The sequence below is a fragment of the Anabrus simplex genome, chromosome 9 (assembly GCF_040414725.1).
Source record: "Anabrus simplex isolate iqAnaSimp1 chromosome 9, ASM4041472v1, whole genome shotgun sequence".
NCBI lineage: Eukaryota > Metazoa > Arthropoda > Insecta > Orthoptera > Tettigoniidae > Anabrus > Anabrus simplex.
The window spans coordinates 1034131-1061545 of NC_090273.1; the positions used below are offsets into that span (position 1 = coordinate 1034131).

The 27415-nt window shown below is 41.1% G+C and overlaps 1 protein-coding gene and 1 non-coding gene across 7 annotated transcripts in view; one reads left to right on the forward strand and one right to left on the reverse strand.

Moving 5' to 3' along the window:
* numb (NUMB endocytic adaptor protein) overlaps positions 1-27415 on the reverse strand; it is a 572878-nt gene that overhangs the window by 256408 nt on the left and 289055 nt on the right. The window lies entirely within an intron of this gene.
* On the forward strand, positions 15352-15428 carry TRNAL-CAA (transfer RNA leucine (anticodon CAA)). Its single transcript has one exon. It is a non-coding gene; the product is annotated as a tRNA-Leu (tRNA).

Sequence of the window (27415 nt, forward strand, 5' to 3'; positions counted from 1 at the left end):
CGTCCCCCAAGCCCCCCCCCTTTAAGGGTGCTTGTGGTGTCTTTCCCCCCACGAGGTTTGTTTCCTGATACTAAGTCATAAGTGAACCAAGTTTGGTTGAAATCGCTCGAGTGGTATAGGAGAAGATGCAATACATACATACCCACATACCCACCTATAGATCTATAGATTACATAGACTCGCCTTTGCTCGTTGGGAACCCCCAGTTGCTCTTCGTTAAGAGGGGGGTGATAACTCTTGTCATTCCATTGTTGATATTCTATATTTTTAACAGTTTCTTAAATATTTTACACGTCTAATACACAGCTACATTCTTCAAAATGGGCAGACCTATCAATGTTGATACTATGACATGAAAGTACATCTCGATCATGGCATATTGGATTGCTATTTCAAAATAATAGGCATAAGAATGCACCTCCTATCAAGAAAGGTACTTTGTAAGTCAATGCGGCGTGTTTTCATCCTCCTATATAGCCTGCAGCAAATAGTATCCTCATCACAACGCGCAGGTCGCCTAAGGGAGTCAAATCACAAGACCTGCACGTAGCGAGGCGAACATGTCCTCGGGCACTCCCGGCACTATAAACCATACCTACGCCATTTCATTTAGCGGACTATCATGGTATAGCGTAAGCTGCTGTCGCCTAGCGACAATCTGTCCATCAAGTCGATCCAATCTTGGTGCGGCTTTGCAATTTTATAAAATTACATAAAATTACTCAATGATAAAACTACCTTACCGATTTCGATCAAACATCTTCATTATCCCTTTCAGGTATAATAAGAACAAATTGTGAAAATTTCAGCGAAATCGGTTTTTGAGTCTATTAACGTCAAATATACCAACATCCAATTTTATATATATAGATGAAGGCCACATGAATCTTGATGTTTTACTCGGTGGTTTTTTCAAGAAGAAGACGAATAGTCTGGATGTGTTCAACAGTTGAGAAACTTTTAGGAAATCCCGGTTGCTCGGCAAGTTGATAAAAATCCAGTTCTCGTGTGAGGCGGTTGGTTACAATTTTAGCCAGGAGCTTGTAAAGGTGTGATAAACTCACAGGACGATAGTTCTCTAAATTTTCCTTATCACCTTTCTTGAAGAGAAGTATCACTTCAGCATTTTTCCAATTTTCTGGCATTCTTCCAGAGTTAATACACTTGTTGAGTATTCTCACGGCTTCTAGCAGATCTCTTCCACCTAATTTCAGCATTTCATTCGTTATTTTATCCTCCCCAGGGTTTTTTAAATTCCTTAGTTGTTTAAGTGCATTTTCGATCTCAGCAGTGGTTACTTCCGGTGTTACTTCATGTGTATAATTCTGGGTTAGTTGTTCACGATTCGAGAGCCAGCGCCTGAACTGAGCAGACGTCCGACAGCCTTGTCCGAGCTTGCACTCTGTCAACCTGCCAGCTCACCGTCGTCGTCCGCCAGCCAAGCCAGCATAGCCCACTCGCTCTCGCCTCTCCGCCAGACCACCAGCCATCGCGAGCTCCCGCTCGCCCCTGCAGCAGAGCCAGCCAATCATCGTAGAGCACCCAAGTTCCCTGCGCGGTCCGTCTTCCCGGATATACTCTGGGAGCATTCGTTCTGCGGTTTACCATATTACCACCAGCTCTTCGACAGGCCATACATCCAGCCAAGCCACCCAGTCCGCCCTTAGTCTTAGGGCCACCCTGTACCATAAGCAAATTTTTCTAGCGCTCAGTGGATCATCTGTTCGTGTCTTGTCCCGGCGCGATCCGTTAAAACTACACCTGATACGACTGGTGCCCACTGAGTGCGCCTTATTCTGGTCCTCTTCGGAGTTTGACCCTTCCGTACTCCATCCTTTCCCCTACTCCCCCCCCCCCCCTGTCGGGTCAATCCCGGTGGATTGAGTAGCTGGGACCCTGACAACCCCAGCCATGAACCCTTCCTCAGCCGCTAAGGCGGGTCCTTTAATTCTAGACCCGTCCCTCCCCATATTCAAAACCTCTGACTCCAAGGCGCCACCGCCTCAGACACCACCGTCCAAGTCCCCTTTAGTCACAGACCCGCCCAAGCCCCAGCACTCAACAACATCAACCAAAGACCCCTACCAGACCCCCCTATTCCAACGTGCCAAGATACTAGACACTAAATACCTACCCCTTGTTATTCCTCCCATGCCTGATTTCCTCACTCTGCACAAATTCCGCGAACTCGTGTCCTCAGCTACGTCTACTATTTCGAACCATATCCAACTTATCCAAGAACTTGCAAATGGTTACGTCATTATATTTACAGATAGCGATGAGAGTTTCCAATTACTATGGGAGCAACTTGCACTCCACAAGCTGCTCCCCTACACATGCCAGATAGAAGCCTTAACGGTGGACACGGGTACGCAGACCTCTCCTCCTACCAACCACATACACACAAACACTATTCTCCCGCCTCCCCCCATGACAGTCCGACATCACGCTCCCACCTGATCACCAGACAACAGTACTCATTACCACTACATCATCACTCACTGATCCCCCACCATCTACCGAGCCCGGAAGCGAGACCCCTTCAATCTCCCAGCCGGGCAAGGTCACACAAAACAAACATACTCAAACTGGGAGCAGGCGTAACAAACCTGCCTCCCAGTCAAAACCTGCACCAACACCCAACACCTCCAGAACAGCTACATGCCCCCACCCCTCACTCATTACACAATGCTATAATTGCCTGAAGTTGAACCACTCTGCGGCCTCATGCCCAGAAGCTACCAGATGCAACAGATGTGGCGGTGCCCACCGCCACACTGTCTGTAAAGTACCAAGGGAGCAGGCGAGGTGCGCTAACTGCGAAGGCAGTCACGCTGCCTCTTACCCTGGCTGTCCCTTCTTAAAAAAGGCAATTAAAGCTCACTATAAACACTCACGACACCTAACTACTCACTCCAATCATTCCCCGCAGCCTCAACACCACGCCGCATCCACCTCGAACTCAATACCCTCCACTACCCAAATCCCGAACCCAGTATCCTCCCCTACCCAACACCCCGTCCTGCCAAGTCTTGATAACTCCAACCTCCTCAACTTGCTCCTCATCCAGGTACTTTCGTCCCTCAACCAGACTCCTCTACCAAGTCGCCAGCTAATCTAGCTAATTTCCCCACTGTACAAATCCCACCATGTACCAAGATGTTCAACTCCTTATCTAGCCCTCCTCAGTAACTCCCCCGCAGCACCATCATCCACTCTGACTGCCCTAACTTACCTCCCAACAATTATGTAAATCCTACAACTAATAATTATGACAGCAACATCGGGCGTGGTCAACTAATGGATAGGTGACCCTCCACCCGACATTGCTACCCCCACTCTCCGTTGGCCTCTGATATCAGAGAACCAACGCCCCCCTCCCCAACATTCGCCCTACTAAGGGCACCATCCGCCCCGCAAGGGGCGCAGGCCATATTCTGGCTAGTTTGATCCCTTAAAAAGTATCCACCTTTCACCATATCCGCTATGTTCCCAACAACTTACTCTGAAATAGCACTCAAGGCCTGAAACATCGGTCGACGGGCTATAATTCCTCACTGGTCCCTAGGGACCTCTCAGTATGGTGGTCGAAAAAAAGGTTGATGTATACAGCTTGTATTATAAATCTCTAATAACTTCAGTAATGTTTTGCCTAACTGTGACTATTTCTCCATTTTGGTTCTTAAGTTTTGTAATTTTTGGTCTTCCTGTAGACATGTTTTTCTTTATAATCTTCATGTTTTTATTTTCTTCGATTGTCTGCATGATCATGTTATTATATCAATATCAATCAATTAATATTGATCTGCATTTAGGGCAGTCGCGCAGGTGGCAGATTCCCTATCTGTTGCTTTCCTAGCCTTTTCCTAAATGATTTCAAAGAAATTGGAAATTTATTGAACGTCTCCCTTGGTAAGTTATTCCAATCCCTAACTCTCCTTCCTATAAATGAATATTTGCCCCAGTTTGTCCTCTTGTATTACAATTTTATCTTCATATTGTGATCTTTCCTACTTTTATAAACGCTACTCCAACTTATTCGTCTACTAATGTCATTCCACGCCATCTCTCCGCTGACAGCTCGAGATCTGACAGATCTGTACCCTTTATTTACAATCCCATTTATGTGATTACCCGAATGAAGATTTTTCCTTATATTAACACCTAGATACTTACAATGATCCCCAAAAGGAACTTTCACCCCATCAACGCAGTAATTAAAACCGAGAACTTTTCCTATTTGTGAAACTCACAACCTGACTTTTAACCCCGTTTATCAACATACCATTGCCTGCTGTCCATCTCGCAACATTTTCGAGGTCACGTTGCAGTTGCTCACAATCTTGTAACTTATTTATCACTCTATAGAGAATAACAATCTGCAAAAAGCCTTACCTCCGATTCCACTCCTTTACTCGTATCATTTATATATAAAAGAAAACATAAAGGTCCGATAATACTGCCTTGAGGAATTCCACTCTTAATTATTACAGGGAGTGATACGGACTGGAGGGTGATTGGGGATTTAAATGAGACTATGGAGTGGGTATGTGGGAAACTAGGAGTGAAATTTCTAGATCCTAATGGGATGGGTGGGTAGGAGATAGGGGTCTGCGCTCAGATGGTCTTCATTTAAACCGCAGTGGTACGTATAAGTTAGGAAATTTGTTTGGAAGGGTAATAGGGAGGTACATTCAGGGAAACGGGATGGCCTAGGGAGCGGTGATAAGGGAACAGTGAACTGGAAATCAAGTAGGGATGACATAAAATTGTTAGTGTTGAACATTAGAAGTATTGTAAAGAAAGCAATAGAAAGGAATAAATTTCCTTAGATTTTTATTATTTCCTTGCGAATGGTCTTGTTAAGATTTTTGTATTCTGCTGTATCCCTGTCCATTGTCTTACTGTCCTTAATGAGCTGTATGGTATTAAGTGAAAGTCGGCTCCTTTTATTAGTTTTCTTCAATGGGATCCTCTTTGCTGCATTTTGAATACCGACTAATTTTTTCATGAAGTTCGTTCACGTCCAAGTATTTCAAATCTTCTAATGGGTTTCGTTTTTTTGGTAAGAGCTTGTTGAAATGATGATTTATGTTTTTCTAAGTCCTCTACTCTTGGAAAAGTGTTCGCCCTTGTCATTTTGGACCGTTCAAGTTTGAGGTCAAATGTGAAGGTTGCTCGAACTAGTCTATGGCCGCTTCCTGTATCAAATCTGTTGAGAACAGCAACATCTCTACAATATTTCTTCTTGTTGGTCAGGATGAAATCTATCATTCTTGGTTTGTCCATGGGGGCTCTTCCATGTCCATTTTCTTCTGTCTAATTTCCTCGTCATAGAGATTTTCTACCCTTATTTGTCTGCAGACAGATTTCACTTTCCCTATCCTAAGCCTACATATACTTGGTTCACTGCGTATCAGATAGTGGACCGTATAACCGAACAATACCCAGAAAACTTGCGCATTCCTAACAATTTCCCGAACTGAACATCGGTTTAAGATATAGTATATTATGAACCTGGTGCCCCTACCCTCCTATGTGCAGCGGTGAATAGTTGTATGCTTGAAGAATGCATTCGTAACAGTTAATCCCATATTAGCACAGAAGTGCAAAAACTCTTCCCATTCCTATTAGCTCCCATATCTTCCCCACTTTTACTAATCATCCTTTCGTATCCTTCAGTTCTATTTCTAACTCTCGCGTTGAAATCGTCCATTTGCACTATCCTATCGTTGCTCTTCCCCTGACCACAATGTCACTTCATAAAACTTGTCAACTTCATCCTCATGTGCAACCTCACATTGTGAATACAGTGAGATAATTCCCCTCCTAATTCCTCCACTGCCAAACGTATCCACATCATTCGCTTGTTTACGTACCTAACAAACTATGTTATTCGTGATGAACAGTCCAGCCCCTCACTCTGCCCTTCCCTTTTTTTCTTTTTCTTTTTTTCTTTTTTTTCACCCGTCAAGTACACTATCTCCCCTTACCCGCCCCTTGCTACACGCACACGTTAGACCCTCTAAGTTCAGAAAGATTACTTGACAATATAGATGCTAGTTATGCGGTCCTTGTTGCAAAGATAATTACTAAACGAATTAAAAAGTATCGAACCCATTTTATTCCATTCTTTGTTTGGGCATCACACACAAAAACATTTCGTTGTGGTGCATATCTGAGTGCAGTAACATCAACAGAATGGTATTTCTTCTTCAATGAAATTTACAGGAAGTTAATACGATTTGAGGTATTCAGAAATTCGTCCTATCATCAAAAAAGGGGTCGGAAGAGTATTCACTCTTTACAGGCACGAAATTGAGCAGACTCTTCAACGTTGTCCTTTGTATAACTCGTCTCAAAGGTCTTACTTGTATTCCGAAAGTGGCAAGCAGCATTTAGGGCAGTTTGAAGCGAATGTTTTCTAAATCAGAAGTGCGTAGTGTACATAGGCCTCCACATTTTTAATATATGTTTCGGCTATAGGTCTTGACGATTATTTAGCCAGCTACAATTGTGTATGTTTTGATTATTAATTATGAATCTACTTTGACGAACTGAACTTATACATTTAAGACGAAAACAAACACCCAGCCCCCGAGCCGGAGATTTTAACCAGTTAAAATCCCCGACCCGGCCGGGAATCGAACCCGGGACCCCAGTGACCAAAGGCCAGCACGCTAACCAACCTCAATATTTTAACTGGCCGAGAAATCTCGATGCATACCCTCCTTTGTTCTCAGAGACTTAAAATTTTCAGCCGATCACTTCGTATGTCAAAAAGTGTTCAGGCTATTTTCCAGGATGGTTGTAAATCCGCAGAGGCACCCCAATGAAGGTTAAAAACACCGACCCGGCCTGGAATCTAAAGAGGGAACCCTCTGGACCATGCTAACCAGCTCGCGCGGAGAATGGATGGTATGTGGTTAAGAAGGCACAGTCGCATGGCATTTATGTTCCTCCCATGTATCTGTAGTTCGGGGCCGATGACCTTAGATGTTAGGTCCTTTCAAACAACAAGCATCATCATCATCATCATCATCATCATCATCATCTGCAGTTCAACTGCTCTATTTCTTTTCGGTTTCGACTGGGTTCACCTATTTTTGTCAAGTCTTCCGGTCAAAACTATGGAGGATTCATAAAATTCCTGAAAAAGAAAAAGAAAATATAACATCTTTTTCAACATTATTATATTAATCAGTTTTTATTATTATTATTATTATTATTATTATTATTATTGTAGTAGTAGTACCGGCAGGTACACCTCAACCCCGTGCATTTAAAGGAAGCGCCTTGAAGAACGCTAACATACAAAACTTGAAACACCTAGTATAAGAAGTTGGGACGTTGATCAACAGATGTCACTACTAACGTGATAGAGTAATGTGTCATTTGAAGGTTTCATAAACTGACTGAATTTTTTTTCTTTTCTTTTTTTGTGTGTTTGCAACAAGTTTTGGACTTTCCTCCATAGATGCCTCGATTCAAAAACTGAGTTCATGCACTCTGATGCAAAGTGGAATAAATAGAAATTTGAAGAAATTTTGTGTTTATAGGTTTTCTGAACTGAATGGACTTTCCTTATGTTTGATACTTCAAGGTTTGCAACACTTCTTACTCATCGCGCCAACGTTGGATTCTGACCAATTAGAAAATCTGTGTATTTATTTTTCTGCCAATCAAAGGCTTCTTGTAACTTTTCAACTGGCCAATAAAAATGAGAGGCTGTGTCTGGTTTTAGTCCAGAGCCTTCTCGAACCTTCCTCTCGGGTATATAAGCTGACGCCTTTTCGAGCTAACTTGTCTTAATGATCGTCGTACTATTGAGTGTATGTGCTAGAGGGGAGGCGGGGCCTCATCCATCGGCAGGCAGAATATCAGCAAATGTAATGGCGACCAGTTTTCTACTTCAGTAGTTATCTCCGCAAGCTGAACTCGAGGGGAAGGTTTCAATCTTTAACTATGTAACAATCAATTTCCTAAAATGTAAACTTTCTTCCTTCTGATGTAAAATTTCAAGTAAGTCCTAAGGACTAAAACTGTAAACCAGGGATAGAGAGTGCGTTACCCTCTCGAATTCCCCTTGAATTATCTTGAGGTGACTACGATTTTGAACTGCTTTCCTCTTGTAAACTGTAAATTAACTTGTCCACCTAGTCACCTCTGCATCATCGGGCCACAAGCCCAAGTAGGGTTTTAATTTCTGATTTCGAGGAGCGCAAGAGTTCTCCTCCATACATTTTGATTTTTGGCCCAGTAATTTAACCTGTTATTATCCACGAAGGCCCGGTAGTATGGATACTCGATACCCCTGTGTAAACTGAAAATGCAAATGATATGGTGTTGTAAATTGTAGGTTGTGCCTAGAGAGTCCTAGAAATGTAACTACATTGAACGAAGACGTTCTAATCTCTAAAGGTTGCCTTAATCAGGCTGTAAGGGTTGGGAGCTTCGCTTCCTCGGTAGAATTATAGAGATACTTGCTTTACGTCGAACCGACGCAGATATGTCTTATGGCGACGATGGGATAGGAAAGGTCTAGGAATGGGAAGGAAGTGGCCGTGGCCTTCATTAAGGTACAGCCCCAGCATTTGCCTGGTGTGAAAATGGGAAACCACGGAAAACCATCTTCAGGGCTGCCGACAGTGGGGCCCGAACCCACTATCTCCCGATTACTGGATACTGGCCGCACTTAAGCGACTGCAGCTATCGAGTTCGGTGAATTATAGAGCACTGAAGCTCTTCTTCAAATGTAAAATATATTGGTGTGAATATTGAATGGCGCCTTTGGAAGGCCATAACCTGTAACCTTTGGAACAAAGTGCTCTTGAAAATTGTGATTTAAATTTCTGTAAAAGAAACTGGGAGATTCCTCTCCTTGTCTATCTGCTTTTACGCAACTGTAGTGTTGTTGGGACCTTTGTAAATTATGAGCTTGAAGCTCAAGTTTTAACTAACCTGGTCTAGATTTTTCCTTTTTTTTATTTAGTACTAAACTAGCTCTGTTCCTATTTTTTTTTTTTTTTTTTTTTGCCTAGCAAATTGTTTGTTAAAATTTGAGATCAGAAAAGAAATATAACCTGAATTTTAATGTTTTTGACTATCGCAGATAGAGCCATTCCAGCCCGCACCTTCTTTCACCTCGGTGATCCACGAAACCCCAGAACAATAATTGTTATTATAAGTGCGATTTTATACTCTGATGATCTTTCAAGGATGAAACATGCTATTCAGTTTTTAATTAACATATTTTCAGGTATATGATGTTCCTGTTTTCAACTATTTTCTAACGTTATTGCTCCCGTATTAGTTTTGACAGACTGAAAACTTAAAAAAATATATATATATATATCAGAGAAAAGTGTATCTATGAGAAACTCGGACAGAGCAGCACTAAGTGCAGCTATCGGCATGTAAAAAGCCAATATTTCATCAACTCAAGGGGCTCCCAAAACTATAAAAATTAAAAGCTCGAACAAGGACGAGAAGGCAGCTAGTTCGAGCCTGTGCTGAACCACGCCTACAATCGATACCAGTGCGGGAAGCGCGAACAAGAAAACAACTTCAGATTTTTCTGCCAAGGTCGATCGATTTAAATATTCGCAGCATTGCAGCACAGCTGTCTTGGCTTTCAATAGCGGTCGCGGTGTGTACGTGGTCCTGGAATCATTGGATACAATGTGACAACATCCCCAGACAGTGGGAACTAAGCAAGCCAGTGTTCTGACAAAATAAGAAAACTGCACTATAAAACAAATTAATTTCCAATCTTTTATACATTTTTTACGGAGTCCAACACCACGTGTCTTCATTGTGACGATAAAATCACACAACGAGATGGCTCCTCAATTGGGCTGAGTTGACCTCAGATCGAAGAGAGAGGCTCACTACCCCTAAGCCGAGGGGCTGGCTTACTTTGCAGGACTAGCTTTATTTCCTGATTCCCTTTAACGACAGTTTAAAGCAAGCGAAATGCCAAAGATACCCTTCTCTTCTAACCTGAACGGACCATTTTCTGTTTTCCAAAAGAATACTTAACAGCAACATACATAAGTCTCTTGGACAAAATTACATTTTAAAACGAGGAGAGAGAACGCACTACATACCACCCTATTAGTGTCTGCCTCCTAATCACTACAAATTAACATTATTTCATTAGGGACTTTGCTTTAATTAGACTCGTTATGATTCAAAATTAAAATTGCCGAGAATCAGGGTGACTTTCTGATTTAAAAACCAACGTGGTATTTCAGGCCAGGGGATACAAATAGCGCCTAAAAATCCCGAGCGAATTTTTCAGCATCGAGTCAGCTGTGATCTGGATGGTGTTCGGGATTATTTTTTATTCTCAAGAAGTCCGGCTTCTTAGGACTTATCCCTCTAACGCCAACTATAAGACGACTGACTTCCCACTTCTTGCCGAGATTATCGGAGAATGGTTCATGTAAAATCTTCTCGCAGTCTAATCGAGCCTATTGATCAGTTTCCACGAATCTTATGCCGGGATCAATCACCGTACCCGTATATTTTGCCCGGTTAATGGCAATCGCCTTGTAGATCCATTTGTGGAAAGGCATCTCTTTCTCATAGACCTCATAGTGTTGTTTACGGAGGCTTTCAACAATCGATCATCGAACTGTACTGCCATCAGCTCTCGCCTTATGCACAACCCTAATAAGAGTAGTTACATATGACTGCTATTATTGCGATGGGCAGATGGTGTACCCCACCCGTTGGGGGTCATCCGCAGTGTTGCCAACTCAGCGGATTTTCCGCCAAATTTAGCGGATTTTTAAATGGAATAACGGATACATTTTCCATTTAGCGGACAGGGGATTTTTTGGCGGATTTTCAAACATATTTTGGCGATTTTCAGCGGTATCAATATCACTTTTCACCGTCAGGAGAAAAAATAATATAGAACTTAGAACAGCATAATACTCTACTTATTCCCCGTATATTGAACTTATGCTGACTACTACCACTCGGCCCACGCCCTCAGTCAGAATTTGTCACAATCGTTACTGTACTCTTGATGAGCGGCGTAGTGTCGTGTTCTTTTTGGTACATCAATATGTCCAATAGTAGTCAGACATTCCGTAAAGAGTGATTAAAAGACTAGTTGGTTGAGCTTCCCAGTGATCCCACATCTATTGGCAGTGCAATATAAATGCAAAATTGTTTGACATCATTCCTTTCCGCATTTATCAAAAACAATTACAACAGTGATGAAAGTGAAAATAACTTTCGAAATGTACTTGAAAATTTCCATATGTGCTTTGCTACTGTGAACTACCAGCATATATTTGAAAAAAAAATGGTCTCATGAGACCACAGGACCTCAACCCAGCATATCTGCTTCAGAGTGCGCCAGTGCGGGGAAAAGATTGTAAACTACTCTTCTGAAACTGGCGAGTTTCAAGTTAATCTCTTTCATTAAAACAGCTGGTGTATGATATTTAACTGGCGAGTTTCAAGTTAATCTCTTTCATTAAAACAGCTGGTGTATGATATTTAACTGGCGAGTTTCAAGTTAATCTCTTTCATTAAAACAGCTGGTGTATGCTATTTTTTTCAGTTCGAAAGTTAGCGGAATGTAGCGGATTTTCAACTAAAATTTAGCGAAGAAAGGTCACCCGTGACTGTTGGAGAGGGAGGGGATGTCTGTTCGTTGTCTTGGTCCATTCGCATGAAGTATGGATTTACAAGAGGTATATAACACAGTTAAGGTCTGGGGAATACCTCACAAGGCTAAGGTTGTGTAATATTTATTGAGTATGTAACACATTTCAAATATTATCATCATATCATTCCACTAATTGGAATATCTTTGCCATCCGAGACAGGAAGAGAAGAGTTCGGTCTCTCCCTGGAAGAAGCCATAAACCATGTACTGACTATACTCGCTAGGATAAAGCTATTGATGCCTACTTTAATTGTTTATACCCCAATTCCCCCTTGCCTTCTTTCTCTTACCCCAAACCGAAGCCCCGAAGGGCCATAGCCTACGAAGCGACCGCTGCTCAGCCCGACGGATCCTCTCGGCCTTTATTCTTCGCTTTCCAGACCGGGGCGCTATCTCACCGTCAGGTAGCTCCTCAATTTCATCACGTAGGCTGAGTGGACCTCGAACCCTGACCTGTCCGGGAATCGAACGCGGGTAAGAAGCAGACACACTACCCCTACACCGCGGGGCCAGCATTCTTTTACTCCATGCACGGAAATGTCCTATCTAACTTAGGCAGGGTACATCTACTAAAAGTATTCGATCCATACTCCACCTGTGTTATCTCTGCAGATTTGATTTAAGCTATACCACACTTTGTATTAGTTACAAGACCTTTCGAACTGCAATGATATCACAGTTCATTTTAACTGCTTCTGTAACGAGCGAGTTGGATATGCTGCGAGCTACGAACCCGCCGAGACAGTCTTAATGGTTTCCCATTTTCTAACCAGGCAAATGCTCAGGTTCTTCCCAGTCCCAGGCCTGTCGGCGTAGGACTTGCCCTCGTCATCATACGATGGCAATGAGCTTGGGAAGAGTGTGTTCAATTGTGGGCTCTAGTCAGTCACTGTATTTGATGCCAGTTTGTGTTTAATGTTTGAATTATCACCGCTCCATCACAGATTTTATAATGAACTTCTGAATGTAATGTTGGTGATTCTAAAAGAAAAACTTCTCTTTTAAGAACAGCTCCGGCATCTTCCTGTACCTATAATAAACTACATTGGAAATTATTTGCATTTCGAATGATTGCTGACGACGCTTAGTGTAAAGGATGAACGATAGATATGCGGCGGCTCTGTAGTTCTCACATGGTAACTCAGCGATTTCTACATGTACTGCAGCACATTGTATATTTCAAAAGAAATTACTTTAATAAGGTTATCTAGTACAATCAAATACAGTGCATTGAAAAAGACGTCAGTCAAAGAACGGGAAATTCAACTCCCCTTACAATCAGGTACGTTGTCGTGCGTCCCACTCAGGAGGCTGTGCGTATACAGTTCAGCGAGCATTCGTAAGATATTTGCCAGAAAGAGGAAATCTGCCTTTTTCGCATGCGTGGCCAACTCTTCCGATATGCGTGGAAAGAACAGCCAAGACATCACTTGTCAGCGATTCTTCGTACGACCACAGAGGCAGCACTGACCACACTTTCATTTCGACCGAAATGAGAGCGTGGCAGGTAGCATCCTCTAGATTCAGTGGTAATATTAAGAGGGACTCGCTCAAAACAAACGGGAAAACAAAATACTGCAAGGGAAGGCATCAGCTGTTCCCGCCAGATCTTTTATTACTCCCGACTTGACTATATTCCATAGTCACATTTGTAAATCGATTAAGTATAAAAATTGTACATTGTATGTTGTCAAAAAAAGGACACGATGACTAGTATAAGTGGACAGTTCGGCCGCCTCCACCGCCACCAGCCGTCCGCACAGGCCTCCACCACCCGCGGGAAATTTTAATTTTGGCGCGAGATTTGAATTTGTAAACAAATCCACGTGCTTTTGACAGCTGTCATCCTCCATCTTGAATCGCAAACCTCAGTGCTGCCCTCTTTATGGTACTAAACCTTATCGTGGTGCTGGTAGGAAATTTAAAATCTACATGCTTTTTGACAGCTGTCATCCGCCATCTTTAATCAAGAGAGCACCGTGCTGCTATCTTTACGGCACTGCGGGCAATTTGAAAAATTCCGTCAGCTGTCATCCGCCATCTTTAATTAACAGAGCATCGTGCTGCTATCCTTATCGTAGTAGCGGGCAATTTTACGTGCAGCTGCGACCATCTTTAATCAACAAAGCATCGTACTGCTACCTTTAGCTACATACATTTAACATGTGGTGGCGGCAATTTGAAATTCTATCCAGCTGCCATCTTTAATCAACAGAGCACCGTGATGCTATCATTAGCTACTACTTTTGAAAAGTGGTGGCGGGTAATTTGGAAAATTCCCTTAGCTATAATAATTAAACAGTAACAATTGAATGCATTCGCGAACCTAACTTCTCATCTACCATCTTGAATGTGACTATCCTTAGTTTACAACAAGATGCCCCTCCCGACTCTAATTAGCACTTAGAGGTTACTACACAAGATGGCGGCGGCTGTTATAGCCTCCTCTACCTCCTCCTCCTCTATCAAAGCATACCTTTATCGATTATGCATTGCTAAGGCGTGAGTGTGCATCGATAACATCGTGCATGTTTAGACTTGCTGATTACAAAAGAAACATAAGACTAAAATCGAACACTGTACTCGATGTTGTTAACTTCAACATGTCATTAGAACATTGATCAGTGTGTTCAGATCACTAAATAAGTGATCAAGACTAGAATCGAGCACTGTACTCGATACAACATGTGTTTAGAACATGTCAGGGGATACCTTTGTTCTAAGAAGATCAGATTAAAACATCACAAGACTAGAATCGAACACTGTACTCGATGTCGTTAACTTCAATATGTAATTAGAACATTGTTTGATGTGTTCAGAGGAAAAGTACAACTACAATGATTTGCCTAGTTTAAAAATCAAAAACTATAGAAACACACCCTGCACATATCGCGTAGCTATCTTGCTCAGTAAACGATACAGCAAAGTATAACTTAAATGATTTGCCTAGTGCGAAAATCAAAACTAAAGAAGAAACCCTACTGCGTAGCTAACTCGCTCAGTAAACGATAATATGAATATATCAAACATACAACTTCAAATGATTTGCCTCGTCTTGTGCGAAAATTTTAAAAATCCATACTGCATAGCTAACTCGCTCGGTTACACATACCGCACTGTTAAGACGCTCAGTGATTGCAAATACACGGGTTATCGACTAGAACACTGATATATGTCATGCGAAAATAAAAAAGCACACTGCGTAGCCAACTCGCTCGGTCACTCTCTTAGTAATTGGAAATACATCGCAACACGGGTTATCGACTAGAACACTGATATACGCATACACGTTACTCTTTTTCAAAACACACAGACAAGAATGTTGGAAGATACTACACCTGACATACTTATATGTTTAAAAAAGGGAGGATGAAAAATAATAAATCAAATTTTGTGTATGCATGTTGTCTCCTCCAAGTTGTAAGACCAAATGGGAGCAGTACTGTTTCTGTTACGGCTTGCGAAAACTTGAACGGAAGTGGCATGTTATCTCAGCAAAAAATACGCATGATCTTGTTCCTGCATACACGCAAGTCACACTTACAGAAATAACATGATGGATACCGCGATTCAAATCCTGGCAACTTATTACTCTACAGTGTGCTAGCAGCAGTGCCAGACCTGTAGCTCAGATCCTTTCAAACAGAACAAAGATGGTCTAGGCCACCATAGCTCAATTGGTAGAGCAACCGACGCAAAATCGGGAGGTTGTGGGTTCGGATCCCACTGGTGTCCGGCTGGCCATTTTTGTTCTGTACTTAACATCTCTTCAACACGTACTACATGTACGTAACACGACCTAATACGCTGAAAGTCTGTTTCGATATAATGCGGTCGTGAAAATTCAATATTCATTAACATTTTTAAATTTCATTTTTCAGATTTAGCGATTTGGAGCCGACAGTTTTCAGATAAATAATGGATATAAGAAGATTATTTTTATTTTCCTGTATTTTTTGGACTGTAATTATTTATGAACCAGAAAGGTGACTTTATGTAATGTAATAAAGACAAACTCAAAAAATCTCGCATTCTAGCAGTTAATTAGTAACACTCTGCTCCCATACCCCGTTGAGTTGCACTGATTGTTTCACCATGGACAGACGACGCTACTGCGCTCTTCCACGTGACTATCTACACAACTTCGACAATGGATCCCATGACTAGCAGAGACTCTGGAGATGTCAGATCATACAATTTCGACATTGTTTCGTACTCGCTGAAAGATCCACACATTAACAGATGAGGAAATGGACTTAATGGCTACCGAAGGAATTGTATAGCTGCAGGGTTTTCCGTATCACCCGCGAGAATCCTCCCTCCCCATAGGAGTACGGTACTTTTATTACATTAAGTGGCTATGTAAATAGTCAAAACAATCGCTACTGGTGTGGAGAAAATTCCCACCAGCTGCATGTTCGTCCACTTCATGATGTAAAGGTAGGAGTTTGGTGTGCAGTAAGTGCTCGCAGAATTATAGAGCCTATATTTTTCCGTGAAACAAAAAATGCTGATCGATATGTACAGTACACCTCATTCTCAGACCATTCTTTCAAGAGCTGACGGAAGAAGAAAGGAGTAATGGTTACTTTATGCAAGATAATGCGACGGCACACACTGCTAATCGGTCTATGGAGGTAATACGGGAAGTTTTCGAAGATCGTGTGGTTAATTATCCCCCTAGATCTCTTGATTTAAATACCTACGATTATTACCTGTGGGGGATGCTGAAAGGAAAAGTGTGTGTGAACAATCCTCACACAAGAGGAACTACAAGAGAACACTACACATTTATTTCGAACATCACACGAGCTGAGATTCGTCGAGTGTCTGCAAACCTATTTACGAGGTGTCAGGCGTGTTTGACAGCTGAGGGACAACATTTTGAACATCAAATGTAATGCCAGGTATGTTTTAGACTAACAGTTTCACTAGAAATGGATTTCTGTAAGTGTGAATTGCCGTGAGTAGTGGGGAGGAACAGCACGCATTATACCGGCCAGCGACCGAGTGTCATTGCGCCAGCCGTGCCGTGCTCTGAGTTGTGCTGCCGAGCATGCTAAAGAAAATACCCTGTACTATCTTGAAATACTTCCGTAATTGTACCCTCAGACTACTCTGCTGTTTAAGCAGTTGTGGAATCTTGTTGAAATCAATAATATGATTTTTCTTCTTGTGGTAGCTGGTTGAAAAATGGAATGGCACTTCCGTACCGCTCTCTGTTTACTATATCCTCGTACCGATTATGGGTACACAAACCAATGTGGATTTTCAGAACACCAATAGCATGTGTTGTGAGTGTTAATATGTCTGACAACAGAAACCACTCGTAACAACGCACACGTGGTGCGGAATCGGCTGCTTCTGAACACGTGTGCATTGAGTTTCTGTTGCCGTATTTGCAGTAGTCACTGAAACCCCAACTTTTTTTTTTTAGAACGTTTAATTTTTGCGCCAATTTCATCTAATTTTCTTTGTGTTAAAACTCTGCGTTTTCGCGTATGTTTTGGTTTAGCACTGAACCAATCGTCTAAAACTTATTCACAAGAAACCTCCAAATGAACTCCGTAGGAACGCGGTTCCATACAAAAATGCGTTGCTCTTCCCATCTTCGCAAATGAACGCGGACTACCGACTTCCGCGTGGGAAGTGAAGGGCAGGAAGCGAGCCAGACAGTCAGGTGCCTGCCTGCCTTTGGTCAGCCGCGCGCGAGCAGCCAGATTTTATACGGAAAACCCTGCAATAAAATATGCAGGCACACTCTCCCTTATACAATTGATCAAGTATTTCTGAAAGTTATGAAAACCCAGAGTCTACAATGTTAAAATATGGAGTACTTGTATTTTACCTTTTATTCCACGGAAACACATTCCACATTTTGTACTCGATTTCGTATTTTTTCGTGGCTTAAAAACCTTGATACACTTAATTTTATTTTAAACGTCGAACTTGTACAGCATTTGACGACTCGTGGCATTTATGAAGATTGATAAAATCTACCATCTCTAATAACATGGCATGCGTTTGAATGGGTACATAAAAAGGGGGGATTAGTCTACGTCTTGAGAAATAAAGTGAAAATCTCTGCAGACCTACATGGATATCAAACACCCAATATCTTACGAGATCTCATGAGTTTAACTTAAGGCCTACCGAATTGTTAAAACTCTTGTTTGCTGAGCTGTGCCAGTGAATAGACGTGTTTAGAAACGATACGAAAATGCAGGGAAAGCAGTATGGGTTCAACATTATAGGAATGCCATAGAGCGATGAGAACTGGCTACTCTGTTGATCCTTAGAGGCGCCGAGATGAATCCAGGGAGGCTGACCACACAAAAGAAATGCTCCAAGTACAGTCTCAATAAATTAAGGAAATGAAGGACTGTCTAAACGAAGAGCTAACATTAACAAAGGAGAAAATGCGACAAGACAAATAAGAAAGAGCTGTTCTGAATTAGAGGAATGTAGTGATAGCAAGAACGTAGGAGAGGAAGAGAGTGCACGGTAGAACTGATAATGAGAGACTGAACAGGTTGGTCGGAAACAACGTACATTGCTGATAAGGAATTTGAAAGCCATTTGGCCTGTATGCATAAAGAGAAGCAAATCCTTCCAGTGGTAAGAAGCAAAAGGAGGAAATCCTTCAAGAGTCTTATTTTTTTAATTGAGAAATGCATTTTTATTTCTGCTTCCTCCATTTGCAGGCTGCCCAAAAGACAAAGTTTACATAAAAATTTGATTAATAATTACAAGGGCCATTTAAAATGTGTGTATAAATGATAGGTATACTATAGTAAAGCCTAAATAATAATAAATTGTATCAGTCAGTAGTTTTGAAATCCATTCTAGTCAGTAGTAGACTCACGAGCTGGAAGTAAGCATGCATCAGTTTAAAAAGTTGTACATGTTTGGTAAGTTAAACTTTATATGTCCCTGCTAATCAACAGGAATTGTGGCAAACTGCGATCAGTGGGGGGGGATAGAAAAACACGCCACGCAAACCTACATTGAATGTGCAAGCAACCTGTGATGCAAAATACACAAGTGTTGGTGTTAATTGGCCCGGAAGTGTACACAACAGCAGGAAATACGGCGAATTATGGCAGGATAACAAACACAGTACTTCTTGGTGATCAAGGTTATGGATCATCCTATTCCTGATGATTATATTAAGACGTGTTTCAACAACCTCCTTAATATGTTATCATGCTTTGCTTTATACAACATCGCTAAAATACTAGGAGATCCATATTTTGAAGATGAATTTCGTGATGACAGAAATGACCTTGACGAATTTTGTATGTTAACATTTGTTCCCGAGGACAGGAAGTAAGAAACTTTGGCGTTCAGTGAATAAATGTACATAGCTCCAAATATCTTTATATTCTGGTAAATAAACATATTCAAAGTAAAAAATGTTAACTGTGAATTTTTAGCTTAATTACTGAATAAATAAAGCTTTAAAAAATGTGACCTAAATGAACATGCACTTTATTTCTAATGGGGAATAATTATCATTTTTCAACCCGTCAGCTTAAAATAACAATTACTCTCTCTCTTATGTATCATAGTAGTGTCATTTGTCTTCATTCTAATTCTTCTTCAAACGGCTGTTCATTAACTAGGATGCATCTATCGTTCCTTCGTATTTAATATAAAATCTTTGTTTGCTTTTGTGCTTGGTATTGAGACTTGGACAATCTCATCTGTTTCATCGTGTGCACGAACTGAGGCGCCGAACAACACGAGATGCGCAGTAATTCAGTGGCATTAGTTCCCGCAATACAGTGAAGGAGACTAAAAAAGAGAACATGGATGATACAAAACAAAGACAGGCCGACAATCTATATGGTTCGATTCCTGGTAATGTCACTGGCTGCTAATTACAGTTATACTGTTAACCAGTTTTAACTTTCATGCCGGTATAGGCTGACATTCTTTGCCTTACGTGTCAGCCATTTTGATTGACTTGCCACCAATACCACGGTAGTCATGGAGAAGATAGACGCTATGTATGGCCTTCCCGATATTCTTAAGACTCAGAGTCTACACTTCTGATTGCGGGGACAACGTTGCTCAACGTCCGTAGGTTTTACCTGAAATTTTCCTACACGTGTCCTCCGGGTGGTGCTAACTAAGCAACAACACCGGCTGCCAGATAATCCTTTGGATCTCCTGGCATAAATCACATCATGCAATGGAAAGTAAGTCTGAGGTCCCACTGTCTAGAAAGTTAGGTCATTGCCTGACGATTTTTCAGTTGAATATAAAACGCATTAGTCGATCTAAATGCCAAATATTACACAAGATCTTGGTCGATAACAACTTAAGCTTGGTTTGATGAAATTCCTAGTGATCAGCTCGAGGGCGAAAGTGAACACAGTGAACATTCTGCGGATAATGAACAGTCCAAGCCAGAAGAACATGCTGATGGTACCGTACCTGGAGAAAAATCTATAGCTGGCGAACAACATATGTTGGAGGTAAAAGAGAATTTTATGTTTAAGTGACAAAGTGGGGCAGGTCCACCAAGAAGAAATCCATGCTCACGTACGGTACTTGTGCTGAAAATATAGTGACTAATCCTTCTTGTGTAAAGGGCATTGCGAAAGACGCACACACTATTTTAGAAAGTTGGGAATTGTTTTTTTTGTTTTTTTTTTGTTTTTTTTAGATACAGTTATAACCATTTGAGATTTATTCTTATGTTCATTTAATGTGTTAATACATTTACGCTTGGAATCGGTATTTATTATGTAAACACGTCAAATCATACCGTGAGCATTTTGCTCAACGTGCGACCACTCGCGTTACATTCATCCTAGCGACCACTGACGTGTTAATACTATGTGACTTTAGTTGTGTAGTATTTATCGATACGACCACTAATAACTTAAATATCTTAGAATTAAATTTTAGGCCTTCCCCTAAACCACCATTTCTCTCAGCGTGAATAAAATCATTTATGGCCTAGATTGTAGCGACTTATTCCCCGACTCTGCATACCGATTTTCATTTAATTCTCTTCAGCCGTTTTCTCGTGATGCGTGTACATTGATCAAAATCGGTATGTAAAGTCGGGGGATGAGCCACTACAATCTAGGCTATAAATAATTTTATTCAAACTGAGTGAAATGGTAGTTTAGGGGAAGGCCTAAAAATTAATTCTCAAATATTTATATTATTAGTGGTCCCATCGGTAAATACTACATAACTAAAGTTATATGGAATTAAATTTCTGATCATTTATGTTATACATTTTTTACCGTACCGGCTATGATAACAGATATTCATGAATTTGTATTTGTGCTGCTAAGTCCATATCAGCGCCGAGCCACGAGAAAATGGTTTAATAGAATTTAATGAAAATCAGTATACAGAGTCTGTGAATAAGAAACTACAGTCTAAGTTATAAACAATTTTATTCACCCTGGATGAAATTGTAGTTTAGGGGAAGACTCCTAAAATTTAATATTTAAATACCCATGTTATTTGTCATATCGAAAAGTACTACATAACAAAAGTGATAGGGAATAAAATCCGATCATTTATGTTTTATTCAGTTTTACCGTACCGACTATGATAAGAAGTGGTATTTCAGAGTCGGAAGAAAACTAAATGTGAAGGCCTAGAATATCGAAAGCACATAAAATTGATCAACAACATTACATTGACCGTTGTTTGTTGTAATGTTCTTTGTCTCGTATGCTGCCACTCAACTCCGACAGATGGACTACTGCTGTGTACCGAGCATAACAGCCTGACAATATTGACAGGAAATAGCTGGGGTGTTAGAAATGTACTCCTCTTTAGCACGCCATTCCTCTGGTTCATACGTTTTCTGGTACTGCTGGTACGTATCACACTGGTTCTTCATAGTTTTCCAGCTATTCGATCCCTATTCTGACGCACTGTTTTAAATGAGCAATATGCACACTTAAGGCATAAGCTCACTTAGTAGTGATGGTAGTATTAGTATGATCTGGTCTAGAATTAAAATTTAGACCTCTTCCAAATTATACCATCACAGTTCACTAAATAACTCCAAATTCAACCCTGAAAAGAGCCGTTTCTTAAGAAAAGCTTCTTCCTCTACAGTTTAATTAAATTCTACTTTCATTTTAATCCAAATTAGCAGTGACGAGGGGGTTTCCTCCTCTGGCTTGGAGGAAAAATTTGCCTCCAAGTCAGATAGATGTTTTCCGCCGCCTGTGTAGTGAGACATCGGATACTCCTAGTAAACAAGTGAGTAAAAGGCCATAGTTTTTACCTTGGGACTCAACTCCTGCCGAAAGAGGATGAAATGTGTTCACGGATCACGACCGTCTGCGGGTTGGTCATTCCAGCTCTGGAACTTTGGACTGTCAGATCGGCACTGTACTGTTCGTTGAAAGTGAGAAAATGTAAGGTTTTTCATTTGATCGAGTATTTCATATAAAAGCATTGCTTTTAATCGCGCCATTACCACTGACGTCATTGTAATGACTGATGTTCATTTCAGTAAGGAAAACCACTAAGACAATCTTTCTGAGGATATAGAAAGGCAGGCGGAGAGTGAGTGTCTGCCATTATAATGAAAACTCCACAACCTGATTGTGACTGATGGTAGACAAGCGGGCCTACCATTACAATGAAAATTCCCAAAGCCAGTCTTCATGAGAAAAGACGTTTGGTGACTTCCCCGCCGCGTTTCTAGGGTACCGTAAAGAGCTACGCAATTTAATATAATCTTGCTCACAGCGTGTACACTACCTAACATAGATTTCTGTATAGAATGTAGAATTCCGTAGCGAAGCACGGGTACATCAGGTGGTTCGCTACGTTGGTCGTGGGAACTTACCTGCTGCCCTATTTCTTACCCATTCCTAAACCAACTCCTGTAGTTCCGATTAGACTAACTGTAGTTGTCTGACTAGAATTCCAGACACTTCACTTACACCGTCTACATATAAATTTAGTCCATCCAGTTCCATTTTCACATTACCTCAACGATCTACCTGTAGAATGTCACCTCCAAAACTATGAGGAAGCTATCACGGTTGGTTACGGCTATACAGTGATGTCCGCCCAGAAAATGAAGGATATTGATATGAAACAGTGCACTAAAAGCTATAAACACATTGTGTACAAGGTATTCATTAAATAAGTGAAATTAGCACTTACTGTCAATGATATACGTACATACATCTGTCGGTGGGGCTGTGGGCTACATCACCGAATATGTAAGAATTAAAAGTAAACCAGTCGACGTACACTAATGAAGGTATCGGTCAAAGAAAGGAGGTTTCGCAAACCTAATAGCGGAAGAGAACCATAGGGATACACGAGGAAAGTGCAGTGCCACAGACTAAAGCGGATAGTAATACTTTGTATGAGAGCAGCATGCAATAATGGTTTTATCAGATACAAACACGGCAGCGGTCTGCTCAGTGCAGTTTGGTATCCGTTCTTCTTATCCGTAAACACATTTAAATGAACGACTTTGGGGCTGCTTCTTCCTCCCATTTGCTAGACTTCTTTTAGTAGTAGCAAAGCCTACTTTTACGGCCGGATGTCCTTCCAATGTGGTGACTGTTGCACAAACATAGGAATTAACATCTATAAGCAGTTAAAATTCCCGACCCGAGCTCTGAGTCCACTGAACAGATCATTCAGTATTACTGCGCGAATAAAACTTTTAATCTCCAAAACGCACCCCCCTCCTCTCCCAAAACAACTCCAATATGTAGCCTGAGAAATGAAATGTTCACAGATTGAAAAAAGGAATGCCGAGGTGCATCAAATTACCTCCGAAACTCCAAATAAACTGTGGAATGAAATGTCCATAGACAGAATATAGAAAAGCCGAGTGAAACTCAACCCATCCACTCTTCTCCGAAGTCTAACTCGATTATTAGCTGCTGACAACACTGTACTGAAGCCGAAAGATGTCTAATTTGTGACAAAAACTTCCGAGATTTTTCGATTATTCGAACTGTTCCCCACTCACGCCAGAAAAGCATTACTATAGGCCTAGGTTTTATTATTATTATTATTATTATTATTATTATTATTATTATTATTATTATTATTAACATAAATCACAGCATTAAAAAGGCTAAGAAAGAATATTTAAGTAATATTTGAATATTTGTATTTTTTTTCAGAAATACCTACGAAATTTGCGACGACTTCTTGTCAAAATTGAACTACATTTCCCGTACTGTGCCTTTCTATAAACATTTGTTTCACTGAAACTCGACTGCTGTGATCTCATCTTGCTGACAATGGAACAATGGACGGTTTGATGATACGCCGACATTCATTAGATGATAATATTGCAAGGTGGTGTAACAACTCTGTGGACAAACGATGTAGCAATCGTGTGGAGTTTTACAATAAAATTTACACACCTTTCCTTGATTACGATTTCAGCATCACCAGTGCGTAAATTTAGGCTTTATAACTCCTCCAATTTTGTTCTTACATAATAACCTTACCTAAATGAAGTGGCACCACTCATTTGGCACTCATAATGATAAAGAAGAGATACCATCGTACACTCAATAAAATTAATCAACCGGGCGAGTTGGCCGTGCGCGTAGAGGCGCGCGGCTGTGAGCTTGCATCCGGGAGATAGTAGGTTCGAATCCCACTATCGGCAGCCCTGAAAATAGTTTTCCGTGGTTACCCATTTTCACACCAGGCAAATGCTGGGGCTGTACCTTAATTAAGGCCACAGCCGCTTCCTTCCAACTCCTAGCCCTTTCCTATCCCATCGTCGCCATAAGACCTATCTGTGTCGGTGCGACGTAAAGCCCCTAGCAAAAAAAAAAAAAAAAATCAAAATTAAGAAAACGAAGTATTTGTAATTGTGAGAAAAATCGAGAGAAAACCTTTGGATATCCGTCTTACTTCTGACAGGCATCACTTCGAAAACCGAAAAAGTAGTGGGACGCAAAGCAATAGACAAGAAAAACGGCGAGAATCCCTCACTAGGCTGAGAAAGGACATCTTGAATAAGGCACGAGACACTTTTGGACTGCGCAACACATACAGCCAAGATGGAAGGATAATCATTCATGTATGCGGCAAGAAATTCCAAGTGAACTCACTCGCGGAATTACACTCATTAATCAGGCAATATGGTGAAAGCAACATATGAACAATGTGCATTCTGTGTAGTTTATTTATTTTTAATTTAGTGCATAGTTGTGAATATGTGTGTGTGTGAATCAGCTGGCCACTGTATGTACAAGGAAATTAAGGTAAGCCGCATGTTTTACATTCCTTTACCATGCTTGAGTTGAGAAGTGCTATTGAAAGTACCCCTCCTTGCTCCCTCCCGCCCCCCTCAGCTACCACTGCAGGACAGACCCCCCCGCCATCATAGCCCCTTCTCCGGAACATACGCCTGGAAGGACACGGCCTGCCTCTGACCGTTCCCCAATACTTTCTCCTTCCTATTCTACCCACCCATACCATTTTAGAGAAGGAACTAAAGTCATTTAATCGCGCCCTGTTGTGTGCGTATGTCAACAGCGAATCCATCGTTGCTCAACTCGACGAACTGAAGATGATATTTGAAGACAGTCCAATTCATATCGCTGCTGTAAGCGAGAGTTGGCTCCGTAGTTCGATTCCCTCAAGCATGGTTGACATATCGGGCTATGATATTCACAGGCATGATCGGACGAACAGACGAGGTGGTGGGGTTGCCCTATATTGTAAATCAATACTCAAGAGTAAAGTTGTCCACACGTCTACTCCTGCTGTAAAAACGGCTCCTGAATATATGTTTGTAGAGGTGCTTGTCAATTCTGTAAAAGTACTTGTAGGTGTAGTATATAGGCCTCCTGACGCAGTGCGAGACTTCCATGACTTAGAAGACAGCTTACTGAGACTGCTACCATCATACGAGCACGTGATACTTTTTGGAGACTTTAACACCAATTTTTTAACTCTGAACAACGACGCCCCACGACTACATAATATTTTTAAATCCTGTGACATGACTACATTACCCCTTAAACCCATGCACCACATCCATACTTCCACTATTTCCGCTGATACATTCATAGACCTAGTAATAACAAATAACCCTCAAAATATCCTTCACCACGATCTAGTATCTGTTCCTGACATCTCTAAACATGACCTCATATACTTAGCATACTCTCTTCGCGTGCCGAAGTACCGACCGAAATGTGTAACGTTTAGAGACTTTAAAAGGATGAATTTAATACAACTGAGACAAGATGCACAACTCTGCTCCTGGTATGACTTAATGATGAAGAGGGACATTGACGTGAAAGTGGAAATATTTAATTCCCATTTACATGAATTGTACAACAAACATGCACCAAAGCGTTGTGTGAGAGTAACACGTCCACCCTGCCCTTGGCTGACTGCTGATGAAGACTATGATGAAAGAACGAGACTCACTACACCGACGCTATAAGCAGACTCAACTAGCTGACGTACATGAACAGTACCGTGTTCTTCGAAACCGAATTAAGCTTGTAATTCGTAATAAGAAATTTAATTTTTTCCAGCATTTAAACAAAAACATTAACACTGGTTCCACATGGCGACAACTTCGGTCACTGGGTATTGGCAAACCACTTGCGAAGCAAACTGATCCCGAGGTGTCCCTTGACGAGTTGAATACATATTTCTCCACGGAACGTCTCACTCCTGACAACGACAGTACAAAACACCATTGACAATATATTAATGCAACAATCCCCAGTCCGTCCTGTATTTGAATTTGATACCGTTACAGAGCATGAAGTAAGAAGGGAAGTTAATTCAATAAAATCTCACGCAACAGAAACTGATGAAATTCCCATTTCATTCATGACTTACATAATATTGCCCATTTTTACACATTTACTTAATACCTGTCTCACTTCAGACAAAATCCCAATTAAATGGAAAGATGCACTCATTGTGCCTGTCCCAAAAATCTCTCCTGCAAGCAATACATCTGACTACCGACCTCTCTGCATCCTCACAGCACTTTCTAAGGTTCTGGAGAAGATAATGCATAATCAAATTGTTAAATACTTGGAAAAACATTCTGTACTTGATCCCTTACAGTCTGGTTTTAAGAAAGGACACAGTACTGCAACTACACTAATCAAAATCACGGATGACAGACGGGCTATGGATGAACGAAAACCGACTATATTTATCCTTCTAGACTTTAGCAGTGCGTCTGACACTGTAAATATAGACATATTGTTAGGTAAGTTACAAAAACTTCATATGGCTCATTCTGCCATTCAGCTCTTGGGCTCATACCTCAAAAACAGACGACAGCGAGTTGTATCAAACATGAAGACTACAGAATGGAGGACTATGCTATCTGGCGTTCCCCAAGTGTCTGTCCTTGGACCTCTTATTCTTAATCTATATTAATGACATTTCTGCTCATCTGAACGACTGCAACTATCATCTTTATGCTGACGATGTTCAGATATACTCACACTTTAAGGTCCCCGACATTGACAAAGCAATCCACCATATGAACTAGACTTTAAATTCAATTAGCTCGTATGCTAAAGAGAACTGCCTATTAATTAACCCGAAGATAACGCAAGCAATCATAATAGGACAATCTAGACTTTTAAATACGCTAAACATCATACAACAGCCTAACCTCACGCTCTGTGGTGAAGCTATACCTTTTCAGAAGTCTGTAAGAAACCTAGGCGTTGTCATGAATGACACATTAAACTGGAA